We start from the raw sequence: 8,500 nt of genomic DNA, 5'->3' as shown, positions 1-8,500 counted from the left end.
CCTGCTCTTTGTATCCAGGTCCTCTCTTCTCTTGCCTCCTCCTTTATTCTGTCTCCCTCCTTCCTGCAGCTCCTCTGCCACCCTGCCCCCTCCCAACCTCACCCCCCTGCCCCAAGCAAACCAAGCAGGGAGTGAGGGCCCAATGCTAGATGTGTTATCTTCCACCATTAGATGCACTGTTTGATTCTAAGTGGTTGAGAATGAGCTGCTTCAGTGGGGAGACAGGTTGTTTCAGCAAGAATAATGATCTGATTTCCACCTGAAAATGGACTAATTTGAGTAGTGGTGTCACCATCCCAATTCTCCCAGCAATTTTCACCTTTCTCAGCCACAAACCCACCCCCCAGGCAAGCAGCTTTTGCTCTGAAGGAGAGCCCAGTCCAGCCTATAGGAGCCCAGGGTGGCAGTGGATAAAAAAAGAGGGTGGACTGATGTTCCCGGGGAAAAGAGCAACTGAGAAGCTTCCCATTGGAGCTGAGAAGTGTTCCAGCTGTTTCTCTCTCTTCCCTGGGTTTCCCCCTCAGCCCTCTTCTCACTCTCCACAGGTCCTTCAATCATTCTCAAATCTCTCTCCAGCCCTGACCAGCACCCAGGGCTTCAACTCTATACATCAACTGCCAGGTGGAGTTTCTACTCTTATATCCCAAAGGCACTTTAAAACCAAACTCAAACACCTATTCTTCCATTAGCGTGTGTGTGTGTGTGTGTGTGTGTGTGTGTGTGTGTGTGTGTGTGTGTGTGTGTTTCATTTTTCCAGCTTGGTACTTGATGACCCGTTTCAATCTCAATATGCTTTTTTTTTTTCAGCTCAGGAAACACGTTCTGCTTTTACTTCTTTATTTACAATTTTTCTCCTCCAGCGTCTCTGTTCTGTCTTTCTGACACTCCTGTTAGATGGATGTTCGATCTCCTGGGACTCTGCTTCGTGTCTCTTAACTTGCATATCTTCCATCTTTTTGTCTTTTTGCTCTATGTCTTGGGAAATTTCATTAACTTTTTCTTTTACATTAAAAAGTTAGTCTTTAACTGTGACCATTCTATTATCCAGCTTCTCCACTGAATTTTTGAAAATTTAGACAATTATTTTCAATTTCAAAAATACTTTTTCGTTCTTTCCTCCTTTTTCATAGCAGACTGTTCTTCTTTTATGGATGCAACGTCCTCTTACATCTCTCTAAGGACATGAATTGAAAAAAATTTTAAATATCTTTTCTATAACTCTTATTGGGTCAATTTTCTATTTGTTTATTTAATCTTTCTCTTTTATTTTTATGTAGCTGTTTTTCATAATCCTCCGAGGTTGGGTAAGTTTGTTTCCCTAACAGACCTCTCCTTTGAACTGGAATTGTTCTTACTTCTGGTGTTTGGGACTGTGAGTGTCTCTGTACTGATTTCTTCACCAGGGAATCTTATCTGTTCTTTATCTCTTAGAAATTCCTCTGTGCTTCTGATCCACTGATATCATTCTTTTCTGTTTTCCAGTTTTTTTTGTTGATTTTTTTTTTTTTTTTTTTTTTTTTTGCGGTACAGTGGGCCTCTCACTGTTGTGGCCTCTCCCGTTGTGGAGCACAGGCTCTGGACGCACAGGCTCAGCGGCCATGGCTCACGGGCCCAGCCGCTCCGCGGCATGTGGGATCCTCCCAGACCGGGGCACAAACCCGTGTCCCCTGCATCGGCAGGCGGACTCTCAACCACTGCGCCACCAGGGAAGCCCCTGTTTTCCAGTTTTGTTGTGATTTTATTCTTTTGAAAATATATGTCCTGTCATTTTAATGGAAACTTAAGAGGGAGAAGAGGTGGTCATTTGTGCTCAGGCTGCCTTCTTGAACCAACAGCTTCCCCCTAGATTTTTTGCCTAAGTTGGTGGCATCACCTTCTACTTAGTCAAAAAAACAACCCAGAACCTGGGAGTCATTCTTGCTCCTACCTCTCCCTCACTTATAGTTAGTCTCGAAGTCCTATTCATTTAGCCTCCTAACTACTCCTCAGGTATGACCCTTCATCTCCATCCATTTTGCTATAGATCAGGTTCAGATCCTCATCCTCTCCTGCCTGCATTTTTACAATATTCTCTTAACAGGACTTCCATTTTCACACTCTTCAAATCCTTTCTGCTGCCACCCAGAGTGCTCTGCCTAAAACATGGGTATGACCATATCACTTCCTTGCTACAACCATCATTGGCTCCCCACTGCCCAAAGAAAAAAGCTTCTCTGCAAGGAATAGGAAGCCTTCCCACCTCTCTTGCTTGATTCCATCAATACCAAGCCACCTGGTTTCCCCTCTATAACACCGCCCCATGCCTCTGTGCTGTTTCCTCTGCTGGAAATGCTCTTCTCTCATTGTCTCACCTAATGACTCCTTTGTTTTCTTCAAGACTCAGTTCACGTGTCACCTGCTGTGAAAGCCTTTTCCGAGTTCCCACCATCACCTCCTGTCCCATCTCAAGACAGGAGTCCCACATCAGGGCACACATAACACTCCATGGACTGCTAGCACAACTTACTCCATGGCATTGAAACTTTGTATTTGCTAGTCTGTATTCTCTACTACTCCTCAAAACAGGTACCACTTCTGGTTTATTTTTGCATTCCAAGGACTGGTCTGAATTGCTTAAGAAATGTTTGTTGTGCAGAACTAAATGTGCCCCAGCCAGACGTGCTCCACCCATCCCAGTACTGGAAAGTACTTTCTTAAGGAGGAGACTCAGCACACCTAGCTCATTCATTCACTAATTCATTCACTCATTCATGACATCAACTATTTATGGAATGCCTACTATGTGCCAGGAAAGGGGCTGCAAATATGAGGGACAGACACACACCCCACCCTCTTGAAGCTCACGAGCTCTGGTGAGGGAGAAAGACACTAATCAAGGAATCACACATATATAGAGACTGTGATAAGCTCTTGGAGAGGAAGAGCTGGAGCCTGGCGAGCAGATAACCAAGCAACCTAAATCTAGGCTGAGGATGGAGGGGTGAGCTCCCTAAGGAGGTGACTTTCGAGCTGAGAGCTGAAGTATTCTGATGTGCATGGAGACAATGCTTCTGAGCAGTGCAGCTGTGAGGTACAGGAGAGGGAGAGGACAGGAGCTGAAGGGGGGAAGTGGCACTGAGAACAGATGTTCCAGTTATCTATTCCTGCCTAACTACCCCAAAATTTAGTGGCTAAAACAATGGACATTTTATTATATCTCACAATGTTTAGGGTCAGAAATTCATGCAGGTTTGAGCTATGTGATTATACCACTCCATGTGGCATGGACAGAGGTCACCCTGTGGTATTCAGAGGACAGATGGGCTGGTTTGAAGAGTCCAGGATGGCTTCACTCATGTCTGGCATCTTGGGGATGGCCAGAAGGCTGGGCTCAGCAGGCTCCTCCGACCAGAGCATTACACACACGGCCCCTCCAGCATGACGGCCTCAGAGTAATCCACAGCAGCTCAGGGTCCCAAGAGTGAGTAGTCTAGCGAACAAGGTGAAGGCTGCATGGCCTTTTATAACCTGGCCTCTGAAGTCTCATAGCATCACTTTTGCTGGGCTCTGTGGTGGGAGCAGTCACAAGCCCACTCAGATTAGACAGGAGGGACATAGACCCCTGCCTCTCGATGGGAGGAAAGGATTGGCAGTCGGGTTTTACAGTTATCACTTTTTTAAGCCAGGGGAACAACAATATGTTTAAGTGCCATTAGGAAGGATCAGGAGTTTGGAGCCTTTGAAGACAGAGGAGAGAGAAAGGATAATCCATTGCGTAAGCTTCCTGAGGAGGCAGCTGAAGCAAAGAAAGCTGAATTCCCCATTTTCCCTCAACTCTGCTGCCTTCCAACCTAACCCCGACCCCCCGACTCTTGCTCTCTTTACTGTAAGATGCAACAAGCTGCAACCATGACTCCAAAGCTGGCTTGGGGGCGCTCTTGCTTACAGGCCAGAAATCATCAAATCCAGCCCTAAGCCACCTACAAACAGCCACCAAAGTCACAGCACTTCACAGTTTACAGAACAGTTTACATATTATCTGCCTGGAAGATAGTCTAGCACCTATTCTTAAAGACAGCACCTCTTCCCTGGATTGTAATCATTTCTATTTAATCTTCTGCCCTGCTAGGAAGTTCTGGCTTTTATCTTACAGCTTAGAAGCAATCTCTCTTGCTGCACTGAGAGATAGTGGTCAGAGGTTGAGCTCCCTCACAAAAACTCTGTATTTATTTGAATCCAGACCTTAAAGTTATCTAGGCAGCCATCTCTGGGCTGCTGAATCACCACAAATCTCTTAATCTTTTCTTAAAGCTCCCATTTCCCATTCCCTTCACTAAGGCCCTGGTTTTAACCCATTCAAGACCAAGTCTTCACCATTCTCACACCCACACCATCTATCACAACCCTCTACACACGGGTAGGCTCGGAAATGTGTAGTAAATGAAAGGCCAGGATTTGGACTCAGTTAAACCTAGGTTCAAATCCAGGGTCTGTCACTGTTTAATCTTGGGCAAGTTACTTAAGTTTTCTGAGCCTCAGTTTCCTCATCTGAAAAATGAGAAATAATAATAGCCAATTTCATGAATTGTTGTACAGTTTTGAGATAAAGTGTGAAACACGGGGCTCGTGTGAGGATGCAGTAAATAGTAGCTGTTATAATTTTACAGGCTTCTGATGAGGACTATCCCCATCCTCCTGGTCCCACATCACACTGTCCCTGTGGTCTCTCTCTTTTATTTATTTATTTATTTATGGTTGTGTTGGTTCTTTGTTGCTGCATGCGGGCTTTCTCTAGTTGTGGCGAGTGGGGGCTACTCTTTGTTGCAGTGCACTGGCTTCTCATTGCGGTGGCTTCTCTTGTTGCGGAGCACGGGCTCTAGGCGTGCGGGCTTCAGTAATTGGTGCTCGCGGGCTCTAGAGCACAGGCTCAGTAGTTGTGGCGCACGGGCTTAGTTGCTCTGCGGCATGTGGGATCTTCCCGGACCAGGGCTCGAACCTGTGTCCCCTGCACTGGCAGGCGGATTCTTAACCAATGCTCCTGTGGTCTCTTTTTAACAGTATTCATGGTGCCTCTTCCCAGACATTTCAGAGCCCACCAGACAGTGCATGCAAAAAACTTCCTCTAGGGCTTCCCTGGTGGCGCAGTGGTTGAGAGTCCGCCTGCTGATGCAGGGGACACGGGTTCGTGTCCCGGTCCGGGAAGATCCCACATGCCACAGAGCAGCCGGGCCCATGAGCCATGGCCACTGAGCCTGCGTGTCCGGAGCCTGTGCTCCGCAACGGGAGAGGCCACAACAGTGAGAGAGAGGCCCGCGTACCGCAAAAAAAAAAAGCTTCCTCTAAGCCGGACACCCACAGCTAATCCTGAACTTGATGCTGTTCAGGCCAGCATGAGCTCTGATCACACAGGCCTGGGTCAAATGGGGCTCTGTCACTCTCCAGCTGTGTGTTCTCAGAAACCCTATTTAACCTCTCTGAGTCGCATCCTCCCCACCCATGTGAAAGAGGATGGATTCAATGAAATACTGCATTTGAAGCACTTGGCATGGTGTTCAAACAAAGCAAGCACTCAATAGATGGCAGCTGACATGTGATGACACCAGAGCACAGTCGCTCTTGAGTCAGACTTCCAGGGTCCATGCCCAGCTCACCACCCACCAGCTGTGTGCCTGTGGGCATTTATAACTTTCTTATGCCTCAGTGTCTTTATCTGTAAAATGGAGATAATGATTCATAGAGTTACTGTAAGGATTAAATGAGATAATACATCACATTTGGAACAGTGCCTGGAACACAGTAAGAATTTAGTAAGTGTTGAGGCGTTATTATTTCATCCTTTAAATTTGAATTTTTTTGTATTTCTATATCTAGGGTACATTGATTATTAGTAGCATGTAGTTTGCATTGTGTTGTTTAAAAATTTAGTCTTTGTCTTTTTAAAAAAATCAGCTTTGAGGCATAATATACATACAATAATAGTCACTCATTTCAGGTGTACAATTCAGTGAGTTTTGTGAAATACCTGCAGTCATGTAACCACTACCATGTTCCTCTCTTCTGTGGGACCTTGGCACCTTGACCCCTCAAGTTCTTGCTCCCTCGGTGATTCTTCAATGCCTTCATACTTGCCCCTAGCTTTTCCAGCTGTCATTGGCTGGTTCGGTGTGACACAAGTTAGTCTGCAACTGCTGGAAAGGAAGCCCTCTGTCCTGTTGTTATTCTTCCACTAGAATTATAGGGTCAAAATGAGCATTTAGAACAGTTCAGTTCCTGGCACGTTGCGAAAAGCTCAACAAGTAAGTTCTTCTCCCAGTAGAATCCCAGGGTCATGTTGAGCTGAGCTGTTAGAAATCAGCCCCTTCCCCTCCTTCTACCCTTTCCATACATTTTACAGATAAACTAATGTCACACTGTATGACTGGACTCCAGTGCAATCAGACTCCCGTGGGAGGCTGTATTTGGACTCCAGTGGATTCCTGGATGGTTTCCTGTCCCTAGTCTGGGAGGTGTCATGGTGCTCTCCTTCCCCAAATCAGGGCATGGAAAACCTTAGGGCCCAGTTCACTTCTCAGCTCAAAAGGAAACAAGCCAGGGACCGTGGCTTCACAGACGCACCTCTCTCCCTCTCCTCTTGTGGGGCCCAGGCCTCCAGCCATGACCACACGTTTGGAGCAATCTTCTTTCATGCAGAATCCCAGGCAGCTCATGTTTTCCTCTGGAGCTGAGTGCACACGTGTGCGTGCACATGTGTACACACACACAAACACACACACAGGAACATGTTCACCAGCAAGTGTGCATGTACACAGTACCGTACACAGTTTGGAAGGACACGCAGTCCAGGTGAGACCAGGCAGCAGAGGTGGAGATGAAAATTGCTCTGCATTGGGTGCTGGTCCCTTATTCCAGGGAACAGAGAGAGAGAGGCAGCCCTAAGCAACAGGCCAAAGGTCAGGCCAGGCCAAGGGCAGAGAAGGCTGGGCCTGGAGCCCAGCCACCACCCCCTGCTGGCCAGGACTCGGTGCTGGGTCCCCAGGGTCAGCTCAGTGAACTCCTGTGTGGCCCTAGCAGGCTATGGAAAGAACATGACCTGTTGGAGAACCATGACCCGTGGCTTGGCTGTGAGCGGGTACTGCAGCCCCGACTTGGTGGAGGTGTGTGTGTGAGTATGCACTTGTGTGCGTGCATGTATGTGCGTGTGTGTGTGACGTGCCTCTCTGTGCATACTGGGGGGAGCGGGGGGCAGGTTTTGATGCTGTGCTCAGCCTCCAAACTCAGAAGGAATGCCCCAGCCTGGGGAGGTTTTAAACTGATTTTAGATAATTGGGCTCAGAAGAAATCCATTAATTTTTGCCTGGTTTAAAAGTAGTGCATGCTCATCGTAAAAAAATGAATGTGGAAAACAGAAAAAACATGGTGTCAAAAGAAAAAAAAAAAAGAAAAGCACCTGTGCTCCCACCCCTGGAGATAATCACTGTTGACATTTTGGCAGAGTTGAGATTACGTGCACATACGGTGTTCTTTTCTCCCTTCTCGCTGAATCTGCAGAGAGCACTTTCTCACATTATTCCTCTTTGCAAACCTGTTTGAAGGCCTTGTACTGTTGTGTTGTTGCACCATAATTTACTTAACTTGTCCCCAAATGTTAGACGTTCAGGTGGCTTCCAGCTTGTCCCTACTGTGGAAAACCCGGGGTGAATGCACATTTCATGTTTGTGCATGAAGTGCTGAGAAGTTCTGCCTAAAGTCGCCATCAGAGTATGTGTGTGTTGGGGGGTTGGAGAGCAGTGATCCAGGCGAGGCTATGTGGCTTGGGTTTCCAAGGCTCAGCTGGGTGTACTTTGACCAAGAGAGGGTGGCTGGTAGGAACAGGTAGGGTGAGCTGGGACACAGCCACTCCTGCCTGCCCTGGACAAGCGCCCTGCAAATGCCCCTATGGTCTTCAGAGCTCCAGGGCCTGATTGCTGGACACAAGTATCCCTCCTTTGCTTCTGGAGGATTAGAGCTTGGCCTCTTGGTGAGGCAGAGCACGGGGCAGGGGTGAATATGATGCATTAATCTGTTCCGAGGGCCCTAGGGTTGGTCTCCCCAGCCCTACTCCCTCAGAAAGGCCCACATGGATGGAAGCGCAGAGGGTGGGCGAGGTGAGCAGGGGCAGGGCCGGGACGGGGGCAGCCCAGGGGGAGTGGGAAGCTGGGCAATAACTCCTTGGCTCCATGGCCCATTTGGCAAATAGACGTGTTGCCTTTCCTTTGCCTCCCTCAACCTGCTGGAGGGGCCGAAGTGGGGAAGGTGAAAACTGCACTCACTGGGTGCTGAGTGTGCTCATCTCTTCCTGACTATTGAAGAAGGTAGGGAGTGGGGGGATTTCACTTCTGAGGGGCTCCTTGAGGCTATGGAATCACGGTATATTAGTGCCACCATCACATCAATGGCTGTTTAATCCAACCCCTCTTGTTACAGATGGAGAAACTGACTGTAACTGTGCCAGGTCAAAAAGCTAATGGGGGCGGAGCAGGAA

Source organism: Lipotes vexillifer, unplaced genomic scaffold (genome assembly GCF_000442215.2).
Source record: "Lipotes vexillifer unplaced genomic scaffold, Lipotes_vexillifer_v1.1 scaffold39, whole genome shotgun sequence".
Lineage (NCBI taxonomy): Eukaryota > Metazoa > Chordata > Mammalia > Artiodactyla > Lipotidae > Lipotes > Lipotes vexillifer.
Note: the sequence above shows the minus strand (reverse complement) of the source record.